Source organism: Bos grunniens, chromosome 11 (genome assembly GCF_055505025.1).
Source record: "Bos grunniens cultivar Pamir isolate PY7600 chromosome 11, Bosgru_T2T1.0, whole genome shotgun sequence".
In the NCBI taxonomy this organism is placed as follows: domain Eukaryota; kingdom Metazoa; phylum Chordata; class Mammalia; order Artiodactyla; family Bovidae; genus Bos; species Bos grunniens.
This window is the reverse complement of record NC_141175.1, coordinates 92,102,850-92,127,672: the sequence shown is the minus strand read 5'-3', so window position 1 is coordinate 92,127,672 and position 24,823 is coordinate 92,102,850. Positions and strand designations below refer to the sequence as shown.

The window sequence follows — 24,823 nt, the reverse complement described above, 5'->3', positions numbered from 1 at the left end:
AGCAGGTCCTTCCTCAGCTGAGCCTTCAGATGAAACCCAAGTGTTGGCTGATGCCTTGGTATCAGTTTGGTGAGAGACCCTGAAGTCCAGGATCTGGCTCAGCTGGCCCTGGATGCCTATCTCACAAAAACTGTGAGATGGTAAATGTGGGCTTTAAGTTGCTAGGTTTATCCTAGGAGTCTGTTAAATAGCAACAGATGATGAATAGTAGACTTCACCTGTCAATCTTTCTTTCCATACATGAATCTTTTTTTTTTTTTTAATGGACAAGTTACTTAATTAGGTTCTCTGCAAGCAGTTCAGAACACTACTTTGTGAGGATAAATTGCATTTGTGAGAGCAAGCACAGAGCGGATGTCACCCTGGAGCCGAGGGACAGCTTTGCTTCTTCGCAGAATTTGAGTCCCCAGCTTTCTGATCAGCCTTGTGCTGCTCTGTGATCTCGTATCTCTCTGTGTCAGAGATCTCAGCCTTCTGGCGTCTGGGCTTATGCAGCTGCTGCTTCTTGAAGTAAGCGTCAGGGAGACGTTCTGGGGTTTTCACACCACTGATACCGATTTTGGTGGAGGTGGCAATGACAAATTACTGGTGTGTTCTATGCAGAGGAACTCAATTGAGGGACACAGGCCCAGTCACAGGTAGCAAGCCATGGCCCAGCTGCTTCAGGAAAACGACCCTCTTGCCCCCAGTGCCCAGTGAGGATGATCAGAATGGTCCTGCGAGTGCTTCCTCACATGCTTACTGAAGGGTTTTTCGCTGTGACTCAACAGCTTTCAAGGCACGTCTTCAGTAGGGTAACACCTAGGCATTTGGCAAAGTTTGACCACGCAGGTACCTCCATTCTTGTTGCCACCAACTGATTTTGTGACAGTAGCAAGAACCCTAACCTTTTTCTTTTCGACCTTGGATTTAGCTGCTGAATACTTCCTCGTGTACCAGGCCTGTTGGAGTACATAGCTGATTGGGAATATCTGCCAATTCCTCTGACCAGGACAGGGGTTCAGCTGCAGTGGGGCTTCCCCTTCTTAACCTTCTTCACCTTTTTAGCCTTGTCACCAGCATCGGCCTTCTTGGCTTCTTAGTATCTGGCTTCTCAGCCTTTCCCCCGCCATCTTGCAAGATGGGAAAGAGCCATACATGAATCTTTAATATTCGCTAATAATTACAAAATAGATCTTCTTTGGAAAACCTTTCCACCGCCACTTCCAAGATCGAAGACTGACACACACATGAAGCTCGGTGTGTTCGCACCGTGTCTCATCCTACGTTGGAATCAGTCAGCTCCTAGAGAGTTGTATGTGGACTAACAGGCGGTATAAGGTAAACATCACCCAGCCTCTGTGGTCTAAATGTGGCTCTAGTTATGTCATCCCCCCATGTAAAGACCTTCCATAGTTCCCCATGAAATACAGACTCCTGGTGTGGCATTTGTCATGTGACCCAAACCACCTTTCCAGGCTTTCTCCCCATTATACCACTCCCTGCCCTGCCTCCCCATGTATGTCTTCTCTCCTGCCCTCGGTGGCATGCTTCCCTCCCCTCACCATCTCCTGTCTGCCAGGGGAAAGCCCACCTCTTCCATAGAGTGTCTCCCGGATCCCACGACCACCCCAAGCCAAGTGCTCTGTCTCCCACTTTCTGCCCCCACACAACTTTTGGCCTTGCTTGGAAACCTGTCCTGTGCTGACCTTCTTCCTGGCTTGAGCTCTGCCTCTTCTCTGATTCTGCCTTCTCTCTCCCACATGAGACCAAATGCCACCAAGGGCATTCTCTGCGTAGCCCTTCCCACACCTGCAATACCACCTCAGGCTCAGTGAGGAGGGCTTACTGGTGTTTGTGGAACTGAATGTAATGAAGGGCAGATCCATATGGGGGTGCAGACATCCAGAGGGTGGGAAAAAGTTTCTACTAAAGAAGTACCCTATGGCCAGAGGAGTTTGGAAACCAAGGTGTGTCCTGTCCCTCAGGAAGTATCCCCATGGATATTAGATGATTCAAGTTTCTAAGAAGTGCTGCAGTAAAGAAATGGACACCCCAACATCGGTTTTGTGTCATGCTGGGATTTGGGCAGGAGAACTGGAAGCAGCCTAGTCATGTGTCTACAACGCCACTGGCCATTTGGATCGCTTTTCTCATGGTCAGGCTGTGTTTATCAAGCTAAATAGTCATTCATTCCCCTGGTTTATTCACAGGCGATTCCAGAATGGTTTAAATTCATGATGATCTGAAAGGATTCTCAACTCCTAAAAATACACAAATCCTACTGTTAGGAACGAAGCTCTCCACACTGTGTTCAAACTGTGTTTGATAACTAGTTTGACCTGACCCTGTCCTCCTTGGATTATCTGCTCAAAGTTCCAGAGACCATATTTAAAGATTTCAGATGTTAGAGACTCACCTTTTCACCAACCTTTGCCAAAGTCAATCTGACTTAATGGATGTTTAATAAGCATTTCCTGTGTGTCAGGCATCATGCTAGGTGCTAAGGGTACAAAACTCAGTAATAAACTGTTCTTAAAGGATGTACAGCCTGACTCAGAACATGACAGATTCTCCTCCTGCAATTCTGTGAGCGCTGAAATCCTGATATGCACAGGGTCACAAGCAAGAGTGGAGGAGGGGACACGGTCTAGAGAAGGCAGTTAAAAGATGCCAAAAGGTTACTCTGGGAACAAAGGTGGAAAAAACAAGTCCAATTCAACAGACTTGTTTTTTTAACACTCACTCTATGCCAACAACCCTGTCTGCCAGGTCCTAAGGGTTCTAAGATGAATGAGACACTCCCTTCCGTCCAGGACCTTAACTGGGGGTGGTGGGGGCAGAGGTCAGGTGACACTCATAATGGGGGTCAGGTGAGGGGCTGATTAATGGGCACATGCAATCCGAGGACTGTGTGATGAATTGCTGGTAGAGGAACCTTCCATTTTCATTTAGACCATCATTTCTTGCCTCTACTCTTTAAAAAAAAGAGCTAACATCATTCCTCTCAGTGTCTTGAGCCCATAAACCGGAAGACCTGATAGCTGTGAGCTTCAGAATTTCCATCTGGTCTCTGATACCCCCCACCTTAAGTCTCCTCCTCATCCTCTCTCTCCTCGTGCTTGGCTTCCATGAAGAGCAGTTGCAGGGAAGGAAAAGGAGCGGGGCTTGCCTCCTTTCATGGTCTTGATGACACCGCACCTGGGATTCATTCTGGACAACCTACAGTAAGGCGACAACAATAACTAAATCTGGAACATGTATCCAGGGCTGCAGTCGGGGGGTACTTTTGAGTCTGTTGCTTAGTTATTGTGTGTCCCTGGGCCGCTTTCCTAAGTTCCATTGTGTGTTTATGTCATCTCTAAAATGGAGTAAAAAGTATACTTCATGGCGTGTGCACAGATGGTATTCTGTGCTGAGCACGGAGTCTTCATGAAGGCTCTATTGGGTGCTTAATTAATGCTAATTCTCTCCCTCATTTGCCTTAAAGCAGGGAGTCACATGTGTTCAGAGTGTATTAAGAAGAACAGTTAACTTTCAGCTCAGGAACTCAGACATCAGGATCATTGATGTAGCGTTGAAGGCTGGATTTTTCTACAGTGACCATGGTTACAGGCAGGCTATTCCCTTTTCTTGGTAAGTGCAAGAGTTATCCCTCTTCTGTTGGAATTGAGACAATTTAGCCATTTTATTTGTATCTAAAACAGGTGATGTGGAAACTTTTGTTCTGTTCTTGGAGAATTCCACCATCTCCTTTTTCTCCAGGTTACCTTGAGACAGCCAGAGGAGATGGTAGTTTATGTTGGCACACGGGATTGAAGGAGAACATAAAAATGGGTGGGACATATCTTTAGTGACGGATGGAGATGTGAATAGTTCTGGCTTACACATCAGTCTTCTTTTGCTATTGTTCTCAGGCCAAGGAAGCACCAATTACTTCAGGTCTTTCCTGGAGTAATTAATTCACCTGGAATGCCTTCAGCTCCTCCCTTCCTTTCATCCTGTCCCCATGACTTATTTCTCTTTATTTAGCTAATACTTACTTTTTTTTTGAGAGAGAAGGAAGTTTTGGGGTTTATGTACACAAGAGAAGGAAGTGGTACATGTACAAAAAGGAGGGGGTCCCCTTATTCCCTTCAAGGGCTGAGGGACTGAGTGGCTGGGCAGAAGGCAGTCAAGACGGGCAGGCCTGCCTCCAGTCCTTGTCTGAGTGTGAAGCGTCTGGCCTTATGGCTCTCAGTACAGGGAGAAAGAGGGGGACCCCAGGACTCCAGGAGAAGAGAGAATGGAGGCAGGCACCTGAGGCCTGCAGGGGAAGCAGCAGAAGTGAGATGAGGGGTGGGTTTGGGGGCTTGTGGGTGGCACCTAAAGAAGCATGGATCAGCAGGGACCCACACAGAGGAAACCCAGCGGTGAAGATGCAGCCAGCAAGGGTCTGCTCCTCTCACAGCTCTGTGGGTCTGACCCCTTTCTGGATTGTTTTAGTTATAATTCATTATGAGCTTCTATCTTGGGGAAGCATCCAGTGGCTCCGGCCCCATCCTGGAACTGGTGGTGGTTGTTCAGTCGCTCAGTCATGTCCCGACTCTTAGCGACCCCATGGACCGCAGCACGCCAGGCTTCCCTGTCCTTCACTATCTCCAAGAGTTTGCCCAAACTCATGTCCATTGAGTTGGTGATGCCATCCCACCATCTCATTCTCTGGAACTGGGGATATGAACAAAACTGGGACATGATCCCAGCTCCTGAGGTGTGGCAGCCGGCTTCCCAGTCAAATCAGTCTCCCCGGAACTTCGGAGCATTTCTGACCCAGCAGACAGGGCAGGGCTGCCACCAAGTGAATGAAGAATGAGCAGGAGGTCAGGGCCCCTTTTTTGCAGGCCCCAGCACTAAGGGCCTCACATAAGAAAAGGTAAAATAAGTAAACAGTGATGTGCTGGCGCAGCTCGGCTTACAAGAATCAGTTATGTGCGTTTCTTGACCCTTGATGTGCAGTGACATCACACTGATACTTTGAAGTCAGCCACGGAGGCATTATTTACACCATGGAAATCGGTAAATGGTAAAAAGTAACTGGTATTTCCCTTTCTAGAAAGCGAGTTGTTAAACACCTGTGTGTGTGTGTGTGTGTGTGTGTAATGTTCCCATTTAATTTAATCTTCACAATAAACTCAGATTTTATGCATGGAATAATACTTTATAGCTTTCAAGTCACTTTTAAATGTTACCCTCCTATCCATATAATCCCAGGAGAGTAGGTAGGGCAGGAGCATTATCTCCATTTTAAAGAAACGGTGGCTCTGAGAGGCCACATGGCCAGGAGGGCCGTACCTGACATGGAGTCCACTTTAGATTCCTGACTGTGCTGTCCCTGCTCTGGCTGGCACTGCCCAGCGTTTAGAGCATTCAGAGTCTGGTTCTGAGTCAGTGTCCTGACCACAGGGGCCGGGGGTACCAGACCTGACCCTGTTCTCAGATATCTGATAACAGGAAGCTTCCCAACACTGGCAGGCCTTGCCAACCCTGCAGGGTGACCAGTGACCTTCTTGCCCTGCTTATTTTTGTACATGGTGCCACTTCCTGCTAGGTTCAGGGCCTAAGTAGGCAGACTGACGGGGCCTCCAGTCTGGGGCATTATATTTTGAAGGGAATGTCATGTTGTGCCAGGGAAGCCTGCCCATGGCTGGCATGGAAAGAAGAGAATCCGGAAGTTTAAAAAACCTGCTCCATTCAGGTCTTGGCCAAGGCCATGGGAATTTCCACAGTTCACTTTTTCTAACTGAGGTAGCTGTGAGTATACTGTGCTAGTGGGAAGCCTAGAGATTATGTCACCATGGAAAAATCCCCAGTAGAGAGGGAGCTAGTTCTGAACTGGTGAAAACAGTGGCAGACTCAACCAGCCCCACAGGTACTGCCTGCTGTGGAAACAGAATGTGTCCTGAGGAAGAAAAAGTCCTAATGCCTAGGGCTTCACTCTGCACACTTCTGGTTTTGTGGACGCCTACCTGGTCCCTGCTGCGAAAAACAACTGAGTGAAAAGCTGGTGACGTCATGGAAAAATCATAGAGCGAGACCTTTTCAAGACAGAATTTTCCTTTCTGTCCGGTGTTTGGGCACCTGGGGTTGTTCCACTCACGTGAGCAAACACTCTGGATCGCCACACGCTTCTCAGCATGGCTCTCACTCGCTGACCGTGACTGGAAGTTCCACAGAGGGTGTCAGATGTCACTTCCTCTTTATGTCCTGATAGTCCTGTCCGAGGGATGGACTTCTGGGTGGCCCTGGATATTAAACTTGGAAGGGTCATGATTCATATTACTATGGGCATGAGAGGGCTTCCAGGCTGCAGAGTTCTCAAATGGACAGGCCTGGCCTGCAGGTAGCTGACCCCTTCACCAGGTGCCTCCCACAGCCCCCGTGCCCCCTGCCACCCCCAGTGCTTGGCTCCATGGTGAAAATGTGTTTTCTTTGGAATCCATAAACATGAGGGTGCCCGGGAAGTGTTTCAGACCTCCGGGGTCAGCAGCAGTCCCAGCAGTGTCTGTAGAGTACCCCCTCAGGCTGAGGCTGTTGATGGGGATTCTGGGACTCAGCCCTCCCCAGTGGGCCCAGCCAAGGAACTGGCCTCGGGAGCTCTGGTGCTGTGCAGAGCGATGTAGATGGAACCAGAATTTCAGACTCGGGATGTGAGGGGAGACTGGAGGCAGCTTGTGTAAACAAAAGAGGCAGCTGCAGGAAGGGGCAAGAGAAAGCAGATTCACTGGTCAATGCGGCATTGTGGTTCCCGGCTGCACTGGTCTTACTTGGAATGTTAGGAATGCAGTCGCAGACCCCACCCCACCTGCCTGACTCAGAGCCTGTGTGTTAACAAGAGCCCAGGGCATTCCCATGCAGTTCCAGCTTGAGCAGCTCAGCTCTGCATGAAGGCGGGCCTTTGCCAGCTCCCCATGACTCTATCTGCTGACCAAGATGAGGTTCAGGGCACATGCAGGCGCCAGAGTATTTATTATACTCCAAAAACATTCACAGTAGAGAGTTCAGTAAGAGAGATCTCTTCTCTCTCTCACACACACATGCAAGTATATTGTATCATCAAGAACCCAGACTCAGAAGAGATTTCAGTTGGGTGCTTGACTTTGTCACCTGATCTTTGTGGAACCTTCACCAAGTCCCTGACTGCTCTGAACATGTTCCCATATCTCTAAAAAGGGGATGCTGGGCACTCGCAGGTAGCAAGCAATAACATATGTTGACATGCTTCACATGTGTTGACTCACTTAATCCTCTGGACAACCCATCCAATGCCCACCATTATTGCCCACATTCTACACGTGAGGGCCTGGAGGCACAGAGTGCTAACCAACTTGCTAGAGGTCACACAGCTTGTGGGTGGTAGAGTGGGTTCAGCATCTGGGTGGTCTGGCTCCGGAGTGCCCCCCTGCCCATGCCTCATGCTGGGACACAGTGGAGTGCCCGGTAGACTTGTGCAGATTATGTGGCCTGATGGTGTAAACCACGTAGCCCAATACCAGCACCCTTGGTGAGTTATTACTTGTATCATTATCCTTCCATAGGTGAAGTGTGGGAAGGATATGCCTCAGTAGGTGTGAATAGTGATTTCTTTAAGATGAGGGAATTCTGGGTGTCTTTGCTTTTTATTTGAATTTTCCCGAGATAAACATGCTCTAGCTTTTGTCATGAGAACTAAGAAATTTTCATTTTTAAAAATCCCTCTTGATTTGCTTATGTAAGTGACTCATTGTCAGCATGACGGAGAGAAGGGTAGAAACCTTTCGGAGCCTGAGCCAAACTCCTGCCTGTGGAAGCACAGAGGACACCAAAAAGGGAGCCCACCCCTCACCTCCGTCCCACCCCTCATCTCCGTCCCACCCCTCACCTCCATCCCACCCCTTACCTCCGTCCCACCCCTTAAGAGACGCAGAGCCTGCCACTTGCAGCCGCACTTAAGAAACTCTTAAGTTTGCATGTTAGCATCTTCCCCACCCCAGGGACCAGAGCCATGGGGAGGGTGGGGGGACTCCCTGTGCCTCCTTGGTCCCACTGTATCCAAAATGAACACCCTTGACAATAGGCTTTCAGTGCATAAAGTAAGGGCAGGAGAATGTGCCATGTTAGAGACTCAAGGTTAATGACTTTCTAGGTGTGGAAAATTTTCCTCCTAAGTGTTCCCACCTACAGAAAACTCACATAATAAATGATGAAGTTTCCTAGACCTTGGCAGCAGCAGTAGCAGAGGTCAGAGCGAGGAAGGAGAAGGATTTCTCAATTCCCAGGGCTCGGCATCCCACACAGTCTTCCCGGCTACTGTGCTGCTGATGGTCTCACACCCATCCTACCCAAGGGCTCTTTAGATAAATAATCCAAGTGGGAAATCAATGGATTACTTTTTTTTAAACAGTCATTGACAAAGTCCTTAAAATAAACTGCATTTCTTCCAGTCTTTCTAGACTAGAAATGTTTGGGGAGTTTGAGAGTGTCACTGTTCACATGATTCTTTTCTTTCCTGTCCCTAAAAGGGTTTGTTGTTGTAGGGTTGTTAAAGGCTGTCAAATACACACATGCCTCAGGTGTTTTTAACCTGCTAGTAGCTTGTTGGACCAAACAAACTACCCCTGATTCTCAGCTGACCGAATTTACCAAAATTAGGTCCTATAATTATCAGGTTGCTGCCTACACCAAAGGCTACTTCCAGCCTTCCTGGCTGAACCATCTTTAGCTTCTAGACAGCTGAGCACCTCCTCACTCCCATGGGTGGAAGAAACCAGGAGGGGTGCAGCTGATGGGAAGATTGTGGAGACCTGCCTCTCTTTCATGTGCCCACACCTTCCTTCCCTGAAGCAGGAAAGGGCCTGATCTTGGCACAGAAAGGATACTCAAAGATGGATCAAAAGTGCTCTGCAGAATGGAAATTATGAATTAATGTTCCTGAGATCATAGCTGCATGAACAGCTCTATTCCAACTCTAGCTAGTCCCCAAAGAATGAGGAATCTGTCAGAAGTTCCCAGAACATCTCCTCAAAAATCAAAAGCCCCAGAGGAGCCCTGGGCTTTAAGCGGGACCCCAGTGGAATGTCCTAGCCCAATCCCTTGTCATAGCAATAGACCTGAGTGCTATGTTGGATAAGAAATCATGGCTGAGAACAGGTTGGGACTTATTCTCCTGGGAGATTATCAGGGGTTGCAGGGGCACATGCTTTGACTCAGAAAGTCCTAGGGGAATAGAGGGAAAGGTCACCATGTTATTTTAAACTCAAACTTGATCCTTGGATGTATTAATGGCCTGACATAAGAAGTTGAAAAATACCTTCCCACTCCCCTTGCCACTGCCCAAACCCTCACCACACGTCATTTTGGGATTTGGACTCTACATTTTGAGAAAGATTAAAGTATCCAAAGAGATTCCAAGAAGATGGAAGAAAACCAGCATGAAAAGAGAGGAAGGATTAGGTCTTACGCAGAATGTTTAAATGTACTGGGAGGAAAGCCATAGGACAATGAAATCGGCGTGTTTAAGTAAAAGAAGGTTGATGATGCAAACAGTGCTTGTTTTCTATTGTCAGCCAATGAGATGATTTTATTGCCCGACTCCCATGGGGTTCTATCTTGGGCAGTGTAGGCACTGAGTAAGAGCATTTTCTAAGGGAAAACCCTGAGAGTTCTGTGGATTGGAACCGAGAAACAGATTCACCCTCCATGATCCATGCAAACAAGGGCCTGTCAGGTTTCAGTGGCGCTTCCTGGGCCTACCTGGTGACCGCAGGTGATATAGAATCAGGGCTCCATTCTAGACAGGAAGTTTGAAAGACGTGGTGGATAAGAAACAAATAAGGAAACACATAATTTAAACGCTATGAAATAAAAAGTGGAATTTCTTTCCATGGAGAGTCTTAAGTGTGGTAGCCACATTTATTATTTTAAGGATGCTCTTGCCTGGAGACAGAGGGTTGTGTCAGTTCTCTTCTCCAAAGTCCACCTGTTTTTAAGAGGCTGTGATATATTAGGACTGTGAGAATGGAAACCCCAGTCTGGCTAGCGTGGACAGAGGGACAGACATAGGGCTCATAACCAGTCTCCAATGGGGCACGTTTGTGAATGGCCTGGGGACCCCCGGAACCAGGGAGTGGTATGCCACCAACACTCTATTTCATACCACATCCTTTCTCACAGCAAACATCATAGTCACCGAGAAGCCTGGATTTGTGTCTGACTCTTCAGTGTTAAAAAGGAGCTGCCTCTCTTTCTCTGGTTCCAGACCAAAACGTTCTAGAGAAAGGCAAGTTCAAGTACACACCTCTGAAGGCAGGCAGCCCACCCCTCACGGGTTGGAGTGAAGGGAGAAGCAGATCCCAGGAAGAAGGGCTGAGCAGACACGCCATAGACAGCAAGCATGGTACCAAGCAAGATGCCAGATTCTAAGAATGTATGATTGGTGGGGAGGAAAGAGAGAGACATAGGAAAAAATGTCTGGGAGAGCTGGGAATTGTGAAGGAAAGGGTCATTCTGTAGCATAAGCATGGTAATTGGAAGGACATTCAGTTCTACTCTTGAACAAAGATGCCTCAGGCCATATACATTTCTTGCCAATTTCCTTTCAACCTCAACTAATAACTTTTCATCTTTAAACTCTGTCTGAGCTAGTTGGCATAGTGTAAAAGCATTTTCTGTTTGTGTTTGGTATAGTTAGATTTCCATGAAGCTTTTTGCCCTCATCATTTTGTTTATAAATTTCTGCCCAACATGAACCTTTCTTAATAGGCTACCTGGGAAATGTGTTGGTGTTCAGTCACAAAGTCGTGTCTGACTCTTTGAGACCCAGCGGACTGCAGCATGCCAGATTTCCCTGTCCTTCGCTATCTCCTAGAGTTGGCTCAAACTCATGTCATTGAGTCGGTGATGCCATCCAACCATCTCATCCTCCGTCGCCTCCTTCTCTTCCTGCCCTCACCTTTTCCCAGCAAAAGGTGAGAGGTAGCAATATTCATCAGTAGCTGCACTTTTTACTTGGTAGAATTTATCTTCCAGTGGTGAACTCTAGCTGTACAATGGAAGCATGTTTACCCCTGAAACTGGACATGGAAGCAGGATCTTAACGATCCCAGAATGGAACTCCAGCCTGGCATAACAGGGATGTGCAGTGGAGATGACCTGGCATTAGAGCCGCAAAGACTAGGGCTTGACTCCAGGTTGTAACACAAGGACAATAGTGACTAAGGACTGACTGAATCAGAGCTGTAATGGAGAATGTAGCCCAGCATCCAGATCACCCTTTCCCAGCTAAAGCTCATTCCCCAGCTGCTGGGAGTACTGGGGGCTGATCCCTCATTGCTGAGTCCCTTCTTCCTGGATGTTGTCATGGCTAAGGGACCAAAGTTACATCTCTCTCAGAGGCCCAGTGCTCTTACCTCAGTCAAAGGCAGTTTTTAATGTATCCCAGCTCTGTAATTCCCATGGGATCTGCTGTGGCCCTTTTTGTGACTGCTTCAGTGTTCAGCCTCTCCTTCTGCCTTCTCCTATCTCCTCACTCCCTAACTACTGTTACTTCAGAGAGCACTCCCCAATAATTTCCTACATGCAAATGTACATCTCAGCATCTAAGACAGACATTTACCTTGCATGACATTTTCCATTGGAGTTAAAGCCAATGTATGTCTAGAGCAGGTGTAGCTCAGCTGGAAAAGAATCTGCCTGTAGTGCAGGAGACCCCAGTTTGATTCCTGGGTCAGGAAGATCCTCTGGAGAAGGGATAGGCTACCCACTCCAGTATTCTTGGGCATCACTTGTGGCTCAGACAGTAAGGAATCTGCCTGCAATGTGGGAGATCTGAGTTCGATCCCTGGGTTAGAAAGATCCATGGAAACCCACCCTAGTATTCTTGCCTGGAGAATCCCTATGGACAGAGGAGCCTGGTGGGCTACAGTCCATGGGGTTGCAAAGAGTTAAACATGACTGAGTGACTAAGCACTGTGGTTCAGTGCCAGAGTTAGATAGAATACAGTTTATACAATCAGAATAATGTCAAAATAACTCAAGTGCTTTACTGATACCATTCGGAGAAAGGTGTTGGTTGCAAGCTATAGAAATCCCCACTACCACTACTACTCCTACTACTACTGAAGTCACTCAGTCGTGTCCGACTCTTTGCGACTCTGTGGACTGTAGCCCACCAGGCTCCTCAGTCCATGGAATTCTCCAGGCAAGAGTACTGGAGTGGGTTGCCATTTCCTTCTGCAGGGTAGAAAGCCCCATTAAGATTGTTTAAGGAGAGGAAAAGTGTATCTGTGTAATCACGTTGTTGATGGGGAGAGTTCGTGAAACTGAAGTCCAGAGGTAGACATGTAAGCACGTTGGAACCAGGAACTTCTTGGTGTGTTCAGCAGGACCTCGTCTCTCTCCTCCTCCTTTCTCTGCGTTGACCCCATTCTCAGAGTCTTTAGCCACCTGGTGGTAAGATGGCTGCCATTACCTGCAGTGTCTACACCATGATTTCAGCCCTGCAGCTCATGTCCAGTAGAAGAGAGAACAACTCCTTTCTAGATGCTCAAATAGGTGTGTGGTTTAGTGGTTAAGAACATGGACTCTCCCCGCAGAGCACCCAGGCTCACACCCAGCTCTGTCCCTTACCCGCTGTATGACCAAGGCTGAATTACTTATCCCTTTGTATCATAGATCCTTTATCTGCACAGTGATTGACAATGGCCTGTCCTTTTCCATGGGATTACACATGCAAAATGGGTTGTGCTAAACATATTATAAACACTACATAAGAGTTTGTTAAAATTTAAAAAAAATACACAGGTAAATTGACTTGGAGCACATTCCCACCTCTAAATTTATGAATGAGGACCAGACTGAAATGATGTCAAGCTTATCCACCCTGGAAGTGAAGGTAGAGTTAGTGCCACCAAAATATACTGTCTGAGGTAGGAGATTCTCCAAAAGCATTCAGACATCTGTTACCAGGTGAAGGAGAATAGGGAATAGGTGCTGGGCAGGAAAATGACAAATGTCCTCTTGATTCATATTTTTAAAAAACTTATACACAGGACACACCATAGTTTAGCAATAGCTTTAAAAATCTTTTAAAAAATTGATACCTTTATAATGAAATGACCTGCATGACACCAGATACATCCAAGTGAAAAAAATTAGCATCACCTCAACTGAAACAAATCTTATGCTTCCTACTTTAACACAATAAGAAGATATTCTCCTTTATTATCTTTGAAAAGTTTCCTTGGGACTATCTGGAATTGTGTTGTGACATGAAACTCCAAATTTATTTCTTTTCCTATATGGATATGCAATTTCCCTGGAACTATTTATTGGAAAGTTCATCCTTTCCCCACTGTTCAACTCTGTCACTTCAATTACATTTCACCTGTTCATATAATTGCAAGTTTATTTCTGGCTTTCTATTATGTTCCACGGGTCTATTTATTTCTGTGCCAATACCACACTGTTTGCATTTTTATACAGGGAAAAGTGAGAAGGTTTAACAGATAGAAGAAAGTTCTAAAAAGAAAGATTCAAAAAGCAAATAAATCCCAAATAAGATGAATAGATAAATATTAATAACAATATAAGTAATGAGTACACAAAGAAGCAAGAGAAAACAGTAACAATCAATTCATACCAAACACATCAACTAAAGAAATTTAAAAAACAAATGGGGAGTCTTAAAAAAAGCTAGAGAAAAAAGACAAGTTACTTATTAATGAGTGACATTTGACTTCAGTGGAAACAATGGAAGGAGAAACGGTAAAATGATATCTAAAATGTATTGAAAGAAACAACTGCCATCCTAGAATTCTGTACCCAGTGAAAATATCCTTTAAGAATGTTGGTTAAACAAAGACATTTTTAGCAAACAAGAAGAGTAATTTGCTGCCAACAGGAAAGGAAAATTATTCTAAATGGAAAGTCTTAGATATAAGCAGTAAATAGCAAAAAGTTTGGTAAAGGTGACTATAATAACAATTATAACGGTCATTTGTGATGGGTGTTTTTGTTGTCCATTGTTCGTTATCTCTCATGATTCTGTGTTGACTGGACTTGGCAGTTTCTGCTAGTTTCACTCGGAATGTCTCACAGCGTTAGATGTTACCTATAGCCAGTCATCCAGAGGCTCAACGGGCACACCATCATATCTAGGCCTCTCTCATCCTCTACTTGGTGTCAGGGCCTCTTCTTCCCTTCTGTTCTCTCCAGCAAGTTAGCCAGATTTCTTTTTTAAAGGTAATTTTATTTATTGTTACTTTTGGGTGCAGTGGGTCTTTGTTGCAAACACTCTTTGTTTTTTCTCTACTTGTGGCAAGCAGGGCCTACTCTAGTTGCAGGGCACGGGCTTCTTGTTGCAGTAGCTTCTCTTCTTGCAGAGCGTGGGTTCTGGGCACATGGGTGTCAGTAGTTGTGATGCACGGGCTCAGTCACCCAAAGTCATGTGGCGTCTTCCCAGACCAGCTGTCTAACTTATGTCCCCTGCGTTGGCAGGAGGATTCTCAACCACTGTACCATAGGGAAGTCTGCCAGATTTCTTATATGGTATCTCAGGACTCCTAAAAGAGCAAGAGGGAAAACTTCCAGGCCATCTTAATATTTGGTTGAAAAAGTAATTTCCGTGTTAGTCAAGGTTCTCCAGAGAAATGTGGTGTATGTATATTTAAAGAAACGTATTGGTTTATGTGACTATGGACCTGAGAAGTCCCAAGATCTGTAACCAACAAGCTGGCAACCCAGGAGAGCTGATGATGTATTAATAGTTCTAGTCTGAGAACCAGAAGGAGCTAGTCCTGTATGTTCCAGTCCAAAAGTTGGCAGGAGTGAGACCTGGAAAGAGCCAATATTTCTATTTGAGTCCAAAGACAGAAAAAGACTGATGCTGTAGCTCAGTCAGGCAGAAGGAATTCCCTCTTTTTGTTCAGCCTTTTTGTTCCATTCAGGTCTTCTATTGAGTGTATGAGGCTCATTTGGGAGGAAATTACTTTATCTACCAATTCAAATATTAATATCATTCAAAAACACCCTCAAAGACACACCCAGAATAATGTTTGACCAAGTATCTGGGCACCCTGTGGCCTAGTCCAGTTGTTTTATAAACCTAACCATCACAGCTTCCATTGACTAAATCAAACCATGGGCCAGAACAAATAGAAGCCCAGTGTGGTTAAAGAAAATTTGAACTATACTATAAATTTATTAGATTGAATAGAGAACATGCTAAACCATAAAACAATAAGTTCAAAAGGATTGAAATCATGCAACAACAATGGAATGGATCTAGAAGTCAATAACAGAAAGGAATTTGGGAAATTCACAAATGTAAGGAAATTAACGCACTCCCAAATAACCAGTGGGTCAAAAAGCAATCACAAGAGAAATGAGAGAATACTTTGAGATGAATGAAAATGAAAACACAACATAGCTACCAAAAGCCGCTTTTTACAAAATCTGCATGTAGACCATAAGTGAATGTGTTAGTCACTCAGTTGTGCCCAACTCTTAGTGACCCCATGGGCGATAGCCCACCAGGCTCCTCTGTTCATAGAATTTTCCAGGCAAGAACACTGGAGTGGGTTTCCATTCCCTTCTCCAAGGGATCTTCCCTACCCAGGAATGAAACCCAGGACTCCTGCTGCATTGTAGGCAGATTCTTTACTGTGTTAGCTACCAGGGAAGCCCTGTAGATCATAAGGGCAGATAGTTTTTGGCATGTAGCTGACTGCTTCTGGCAGGTCCTTTAGCTGAACCATTTCCGTGTGCAGGCTTTGAATCTCAGTAAGTGCAATAGTCCCTTGAAGAAGTCACACTCCATTTATATCAGTCATTCACACCTTAGTACTAACCAGAGACTTCGGAGAAGGCAATGGCACCCCACTCCAGTACTCTTGCCTGGAATATACCATGGATGGAGGAGCCTGGTAGGCTGCAGTCCATGGGGTTGCTAAGAGTAGGACACAACTGAGCGACTTCACTTTCCCTTTTCACTTTCATGCATTGGAGAAGGAAATGGCAACCCACTCCAGTGTTCTTGCCGGGAGAATCCCAGGGACGGGGGAGCCTGGTGGGCTGCCATCTATGGTGTCACACAGAGTCAGACATGACTGAATTGACTTAGCAGCAACTAACCAGAGACTTGCATTAGGTGGTCTTTAATAATTTGACAAAAAGACATATTTCAAAGCCTTAGGACTCAAAGTGGGAGGAAAGGAACTTTATGGAAGGGTGGGTAAACAGGCTGGGTGGCAAGATCAGAGCCCAAAACTCACCTCATTCACTGTTTAAGTCTCCACATTACCAGGCTTGCTTAGGTCCTTTGCAGATAATAAATGGCCAATTTATTATTTATTATTATCCGCCTCCAGGGGATCTTAAATTGAAATCTCAGTGCAAAGCCATGATTCTATAATAGCACAGTTTTTGATGCATACCAGAAGGAAGGGAATAGGTTCGGGAGCATCAGAGACTTCCTAGAGCCCCTAAAATCACAAATTAGGTCTGTAGTAGAATCTGCTGACAGCCTCCTAATGGATGTCCAAGCTATACTTACTGCAGAGATTCTACACTCTTCCCTGGAGGTCATGCTTCTCTTAGAGATTGGAGGATATATGAATCTTTGAAAACTGCTGTATAAATATTGACATCATAGTTATTTTGACCCCAGTAACCCTAAACTACCAGCAATGGCAGAGGAACCTGAGGGTTCAATGTGACTGGCCAGTCTGAGAGTTTTTCTCTTTGATTTCAAAAGACCAGTGATTCTTTAAGTGTGTTGGGAATGGAGATCGTAAACAAGAGATGCTGCTTTTCTCTGACATGGTGGTCTTCCATCTGAGCCTCACATTTCAAGTCCTACCTATCTATACCTAGCACAGCCTTTGGCATGAAGTGCTTCTATGAATAAATGAATGCTTTTAAGTGGCTTGCTTAACTCTGCTTTTCTGCACACATTCAGTGAGCTAATTCTATTAGCCCAGGCTGTTGATGGTCTAAGAAAAACTGAAGGAGTTCATTTTTGGCAAAGACTCCTCATTTGTAATGTTGGTGGTTACCGCACCCAAGGCTCCCCACTTAATTGGAAACAGTGGAATGTAATTTAGTTATGGCTGTTTCTCTCGCTGTTAATTTAGCTGATTTGAATGCCATTAAGATTTTAATGGAAACAATTCCTGGCTAATTAAGCAGAACTTCCATCTGCTGGTAGCTGATTACAGGCAGGATGTGCACAGAATTCACTCTTCCATGCTCCTTAAAGCAAGCTCTGCAAAGACACTCAGCCCCAGCTCCGAATACATTTGGCATCTAAAAACTCTGGTGTTTGTAATCAAAACCAGAGTCTGTTCAGTGACCAAACACTAAAACTGCTAGGTTTCGTTTTTCTCGATGAATTTCCAGTGACAGAATATTGAAAGTGTTTTGTTTATTGGCTCTTCCCAGGAGATCTGCTGCTCAGATAAGGTTAAAGCTTTATAACTTTGTTTAAAAGGAGAAATTAGCATCTGAAGAAAATGTCTTTAAAAAAAAAAGTCAATACTTTCCACTTCATTATTTTAATAAGACTTCAAATCTGATATTGTGTGCTCACTCTTGTGGACTGATTGTGGTTTTCTAAGTTTTCTGCAGGAAGGTTCAAGCTGATCAGGCAGCCCCCTGCTCTGAAACCTTTACAAGACAGGAACAGCGATCCATCTCAGTCATTTCTCCAGATCAGGAACCAACCTCAGCCCAGTTCTGAGGGAAGAGACCTGAACCCCAGCTGTTCCTGCTTTGGGCACATCTAGGTGCTTCTTTCCCCCTTCTATAGATGACTCTGTGCCATGGAACTCTAAAACCAAACTTTCTTCTACAGGGTCATGGTAAAGTAATAATTTTTAAAAGATTTTCCAAAAGGTTTTTTAAAAAATTGTTTATTTGTCTGTGCTGTGTCTTAGTTGCAGCCCGTAGGTTCCCTGACCAGGGAGCAAACCTGGCCCCTGCACTGGAAGCTCAGTCTTAGCCACTGGGCCACCAGGGAAGTCCCCAGAATATTATTAAAGTTGCAAAACCAAGTGTCGCCAGAATGAGAGAACTCCGAGGCTGTCTTCTCTGCATCTTCTCCATCCCCACTTACCTGGGAGCTGAACCTGGGAAGTGTTCCTCCTTCGTCCTGAAGAACACACTTCACTGCTTGTAACTTGCCTTGGTTTTCAGTGGCCGCTTAGATGTTCCAGTTCAGTTCAGTTCAGTCGCTCAGTTGTGTCTGACTCTTTGCGACCCCATGAACCACAGCGCGCCAGGCCTCCATGTCCATCACCAACTCCCGGAGTCCACCCAAACCCATGTCCATTGAGTCAGTGATGCCATCCAACCATCTCATCCTCTGTCGTCCCCTTCTTCTTCCCTCAATCTTTCCCAGCATCAGGGTCTTTTCACATGAGTCAGCTCTTCACATCAGGTGGCCAAAGTATTGGAGTTTCAGCTTCAACATCAGTCCTTCCAATGAACACACAGGACTGATCTCCTTTAGAATGGACTGGTTGGATCTCCTTGCAGTCCAAGGGACTCTCAGAGTCTTCTCCAACACCACAGTTCAAAAGCATCAATTCTTCGACGTTCAGCTTTCTTCACAGTACAACTCTCACATCCATACATGACTACTGGAAAAACCATAGCCTTGACTAGACGGACCTTTGTTGACAAAGTAATGTCTTTGCTTTTTAATATGCTGTCTAGGTTGGTCATAACTTTGCTTCCAAGGAGCAAGTGTCTTTTAATTTCATAGCTGCAGTCACCATCTGCAGTGATTTTGGAGCCCAGAAAAATAAAGTCAGCCACTGTTTCCACTGGCATGGACCAGATGCCATGATCTTAGTTTTCTGAATGTTGAGCTTTAAGCCAACTTTTTCACTCTCCTCTTTCACTTTCATCAAGAGGCTCTTTAGTTCTTCTTCACTTTCTGCCGTAAGGATAGTGTCATCTGCATGTCTGAGGTTATTGATATTTCTCCCGGCAATCTTGATTCCAGCTTGTGCTTCATTCATTCTTCAAGAGATGGGAATACCAGACCACCTGACCTGCCTCTTGAGAAACCTATGTACAGGTCCGGAAGCAACAGTTAGAACTGGACATGGAACAACAGACTGGTTCAAATTGGAAAAGGAGTACGTCAAGGCTGTATATTGTCACCCTGCTTATTTAACTTATATGCAGAGTACACCATGAGAAACGCTTAGATGTTGGCCGCTCTTTAATTAGTCTGGGAACAGGAGCCTGCAGTGAGCACATTCACTTCTGAGGTCCAATGGGAATGTGTGTGACCACACGGTGACGAGGAGATTCTAGCAGCCACACGGGGAAGAGCCTCGTTACTTCATTGTGATGTCATTTGGATCCTTGAGGGAGAAAGTTCTCAATTCCTGCTTTCATCAGGCCATTAGTCTGTAACTACATACTTGTTTCTTCTCAAAATTCACTATTTCACTTAGAATGGAGAACTAAGGATGAATGTCTTACTATACTGATGGCAAATAATTTGTTCTCATTCTCTCATTATTCAGCAACCATTTACTGAATGTCTCATCTGGGATCAGACAGTCTAGATTTTCCAAGATAGCCTCATGTAAAGAAATTTTTATACTTTCCATAAAAGCAACTTGTTAACTATATCTTAATTATGGTGTAATATTTGAAAGGGAAAGTGTCAATTGCTCAGGCATGTCCAACTCTTTGCAACCGCATGAACTGTAGCCCGCCAGGCTCCACTGTCCATTGCATTCACTCTCCAAGCAAGAACACTGGAGTGGGTAGCCATTCCCTTCGCCAGAGGATCATAATCCAGATCTCCTGCATTGCGGGTAGATTCTTTACCATCTGAGCCACCGGGTTCTGATAAACACACAGATTAGGAAGACAAGAAGGTGTCAAATTATGTGTTCCATGTTCGAAGTTTGACTGTCTGAACACCTCAGCTGTATTAATGTCTTTGTTAGAAGCAGAGATGAATAAGGCAAGATCTTGCTTTAAACTGTTCACACGTAGCCGAGGATGGGAGGCGTGTATGTGAGTAACTGTACTAGAAGGTGGAGAGCGACAGGTGTGAGAAGGAACTGACCAGGCTGCCCAGAGAAGATTGTGCTTGCCTAGAAAGGCCAACCTGAGGAAGTGTTTCAGCCAGTGTGAAGGACACTGAGGCTTTGAGTTAGCAGCAGTATGGTGCAGGCGTTGAAGGCAGGCAAAGTGTGTGAGCAGGAGTCTGCAAAGAGGGGCAGAGGAGTTCAGCGCATGGGAGGGGGGTACAGTGAGATGTAGAGGGCATGATAAATCCACCCAGAAATCTCAGGTCAGGGAGACTGGACATCATTTTGTACGCAGTGCGGGTGGAGTGAAGCTGATTGTTAAGGTGGCACAGAGGTTGTCACTGATCTGAAGGCTGATATGGCATCATGAGTAGGATGGGGGTGGGCTGGGGAGGCAGGGGCGGGACAAAGAAACACAGGAAACTTGGCAGGTGGGCAGCACCTTCCACGGTGCTCAGGAGATGGTCCTCCCCACAAGCCGGAGGCAGAGGACTGTCTGCGGAAGTCTGTGGACACATTGGGGTGGTGGGGTACACCCTAACGTCTGACAGTATATGTGATCAGGAGAAAAGACCTCTGGGTGAGTTACAGCAGCACGTCTCAAAATGTCATGTGTACACACACCATGTGGGGATCTTGTGAAAATGCGGGTTCTGAACGGACAGGTCTGGGTGGAGCCTGAGACCCTGCATTTCTAACAGGTTACCTGTGTTGAGGCCCATGCTGTTGGTCCAGGGACCACTCTGAATAGCAAGGAGCCAGAAAGACACAGTTGCTGTTTTTAGGGATTGATTTATAACAGCTGAAAATCTGAGAAAAGTGACTCAGTTGTTTCTTAGTGTGGTCATTTCTGTAAATCTCATTCTCAAGGCGGCAAGAAGCTGACACATGCGTAAACTGTTTTTTGGTTCTAGCTTGACCCGTGCAAGCCGGCCCTCTTTCCAGAGACAGTGTGTGAACAGGTGCTGTGGATGCCGAGTTCTCAAAGGACTCCACTTGGTTGTGAGCAACCCTTTGAGACAAAGCACAAAGCTGCCCTGGGTTCGGGGAGTGGATCCCTCCTTTGCTCCAGAAGACTCTCTTCTGTGTTTGAGGTCTGATGGACTAGAAGGAAGGAAGAGTAGTGTTCAGAAGTGGCAGATCCTTGAGTGCATGGTGACTCAGCCTTCTGACGTCAGGTTGCAGCCTGGGAGGGGCTGGGGTTGGCCTGGAGGTCTGGTGGTGGGTCAGTCCCCAGAGGAGAGCAGCCACTGCCGTGTTTGCAGTGGGTACTCCGGCTGACAGCCTCCTGTCTGCGGAGCTGCTCCCCACAGCTGTAAAGAATGCTGCCCCCTCAGTCCCTGTTACTGCATAAGGCTCTTCATTTTTTCGGAGACCAGCTGCAGCTTCATGCCAGCCCACCAGTGGCAGAGACCCCTGGCCTCTGTGTGAATCAGAAGAACAGGCTCTGAGCTTCTTCTCTTGGAGCTGGACAAGGGTGTGCATGTGTCCACATTTTGAGTGATCCACTTATAAATATGGGGTAACTGTTTATCCCCCTTCCTTGTCTTAGACCACAAAGAAGGCCATATTTCTCTTAATCAGTAGTATTCAGAACCACCATCCACTCACTTGGGCCGTATAAGTACATCCTTAAAGTACATCCTTCTTTCCTCTCCTGGGATCGCCTTCTAGTCTCAATTCTGATGCCAGAGCTCCAGCTGGATCCTGGAGGCTGGGTGCTGCTCTAGACTGTAGGGCTTGTGGGCCCTGTGCATGGCCCAGTCCCAGTGCTGACTGGCCACAGCATCGTCCAGGAGGCTGGGAGCTGGTGAGTCAGCCTTGCCATCACTCTGGATTTTTGCAAAAGCTGGTGACTGTGTGTAGTCTGCCTGTGAGCTTTGCTGAGTGAGAGCAGCTTCTTGGGGTGGTGGGGGCAGCAGATGGTTCCACCTCTAAGCCTGGGCCCAGCGCTGCTGCAGCCTTGAGGGTTTCCACTCACGTCGTTACTGCCCAGAGGCCCCACCATAAGGGTCCTCACCACAGTTCACCCCAGACAGTCGAGGTCCTGGGATGGAGCTGAGGTCAGGGGTCACCTAGCCGGTCTCTCCTTCTCTCAAAGGGGTCCCCACATGTCATTTTCACCCATTGGTCAGCACTTGGGCCCAGTAATCATCAATGACTCTAATAATTAGAGGTACCCATATGGAACTTCTGGAATTGAACAGGGGGTTCAAGTCCTGGTTTACTGTGTGGTGTCATGGCCTGCTCATTAGGGCATGCGCTTTGGAGCCAGCCTGACTGGGACCTACGTTCCAGATCCTTATCTTCCTTGTTAGACCTTGGGTAGTTCATGTAATCATCATGAGCCTGGGTTTTCCCGGCCATAAAACAGAGATGGTGATGCTCCCCTGCCTCCTGGGGTCGTGGGAAGAATGGGGACGCACAGGGGGGTCTTTCACGCTGTGTGTGGTCCATGAGAAGCAGCCAATAAATATTAGCTTTACTGTGAAATGATGCTTATTCAATAAGTAAGGAGTTGTGGTTTTATTAGAAACAAAGTAGGTACGCCTGCTTCTTCATCCCTCATCCCTCTGGCAAGCCACGAGCTCATAAATGCACAGCGTCCACCTGGTGGCTGCATCCCCAAACCTCTCATCAAAAACCTTGGAGGAAATGAAAAGGCTTGTAATTTATAAACCAAGGCTTCTCCCAGGGGTGGGGGGAGAGTGGCACACACACTCGGGCTTCGTGGGGGCTGCACAGGCAGCTCAAAAACAAAGCAGCACTTTGCCCTAGGACTTTGTTTCTTGTCATAATACTTAATTAATTTTGAAATTTCAAATAACATCAAAGTGTGAGATATTTACGTTTATTCAAGAAGGGAGCATGGATTTAAAAGGTTGAAGGCTCGTCTACAACCTGGAAAACCCAGCCAACTGCACAGGACGAGGATGGGTACAGGGAGGTGTGGCACTGTGCACCTCTGCCCAGCTCACTGCAGAGGCCCACCCATCCCCAGGCTGGCAGTGGGCAGGTGGAGCCCAGGAGCCCTTGCAGTTAGACTATTTGGAAAAAGCTGGCACCTGCCCAGGGTACTTCTGTGTTCTGGACCCTTCCTTTGGCTTTGTAATGCTAATGAGTGAAACTTGAACAAACATTCCTTACAACCATTTGAAACATGATGCCCCTTCCTCCTTGGGTTTTCACTGTTATTCCAGCGATCCTTTAGGATGTGGGACATCAATCCTTTATTCATCCTGAGAGGTCCATTTACCACCCTAGCTAAATAAAACTTCTTCATGGATCTCCCCGCCACCCAAGTTCTAATTTTCTTTACATTTAAGACTTAAAAATTTAACAGTTCATAAAAGTAAAAAATATACTTGCTGAAATGTGCACAAGTGTGTGGCTTAATGAATCATTATGACATGGATGGAACCAATCAAAAAACAGTGTTACCATCCTCTGTTCACACGCCATGCCCCACCTGAACTCAGTCTAGTCACTGATCACCCCCAGAAAGGTGAGCCCAATCCTGGCTTCAATAGCACAGAATTATTTGGCTTGTTTCTGACTTTAGATAAATGCAGTCACACAGGATGTGCTCTTTGGGGTCTGCCTTTGTCCAGTGTTTTGTTAAGAAGGTGTGATGTAGATAGATCATTCCTCCTCAGCTCTGTCTAGTATCCACTGTGTTGTCCTGCACGATTGGAGACATCCCCGGAGGAGGTGGGCTTGTGTCCCTGACAGCATTGGTCTCAGGGATGGACATGTGGCCTGTATCAGCCGACTGGGATTCCCCAGACCAGAAGCCGGTCATATCTCTGTTCCTCGTGAGAAGCAGCATGTCCTAGCCAATTCTGGAGTCAGGTCATCTGTGCCTGACTCTGGCTGTGTCACTTACGGGCTCTGGAATCTGCTCTGAGGTATAACATCTTCATTTCCCATCTTAGTTTCCTCTTCTGTAGAAGGATATAATAATAATAACATCAATACCATAGAGTTGTTTCAAAGATTAAGTGAACACCTAGAACCACACCAGGCGTATGTTAAATGCTAATAGGTGGGTGTTTGTTCTTGGGTGTGAACGCTAAAGGTGCAAGGGCTGCGGTGGCCACTGAGCTGTCTGCAGTGTGAACACTGAGTTCTTGCCTCATGCCCGCCATGCTTCTGAGCCCCTGCACATGCGGTTCCCTCTGCTTACCCTGTCATCCTCCTTTGAATCTCACATAAAACTTCCATCCTTCTTACATGTCTCAACCCCAAAGGACCAGAGTACCTGCTTTGTTTCTAATAAAACATCATCCCCATCTCTGCCCCCATCATTGTGCCTCAGTTCAGTTCAGTTCATTTCAGTCGCTCAGTCGTGTCCGGCTCTTTGCGACCCCATGAATCGCAGCACGCCAGGCCTCCCTGTCCATCACCCACTCCCGGAGTTCACTCAGACTCACATCCATCGAGTCAGTGATGCCATCCAGCCATCTCATCCTCTGTCGTCCCCTTCTCCTCCTGCCCCCAATCCCTCCCAGCATCAGAGTCTTTTCCAATTAGTCAATTCTTTGCATGAGGTGGCCAAAGTACTGGAGTTTCAGCTTCAGCATCATTCCCTGCAAAGAAATCCCAGGGCTGATCTCCTTCAGAATGGACTGGTTGGATCTCCTTGCAGTCCAAGGGACTCTCAAGAGTCTTCTCCAACACCACAGTTTAAAAGCATCGATTCTTTGGTGCTCAGCTTTCTTCACAGTCCAACTCTCACATCCATACATGACCGCTGGAAAAACCATAGCCTT

At 46.3% G+C, this 24,823-nt stretch overlaps 1 long non-coding RNA gene and 1 pseudogene across 1 annotated transcript in view; one reads left to right on the top strand and one right to left on the bottom strand.

Annotated features, from left to right (window-relative positions):
- Nucleotides 1–299: 299 nt before the first annotated feature.
- LOC147363534 (large ribosomal subunit protein eL6 pseudogene) lies at nucleotides 300–992 on the bottom strand (annotated as a pseudogene).
- Nucleotides 993–1,964: 972 nt separating this feature from the next.
- LOC147363533 (uncharacterized) overlaps nucleotides 1,965–24,823 on the top strand; it is a 30,631-nt gene continuing 7,772 nt past the window's right edge. The window contains exons 1-2 of the long non-coding RNA XR_015137257.1: nucleotides 1,965–3,206; nucleotides 3,470–3,615. This is a non-coding gene — a long non-coding RNA (uncharacterized LOC147363533). The remainder of the gene's footprint in view (nucleotides 3,207–3,469; nucleotides 3,616–24,823) is intronic.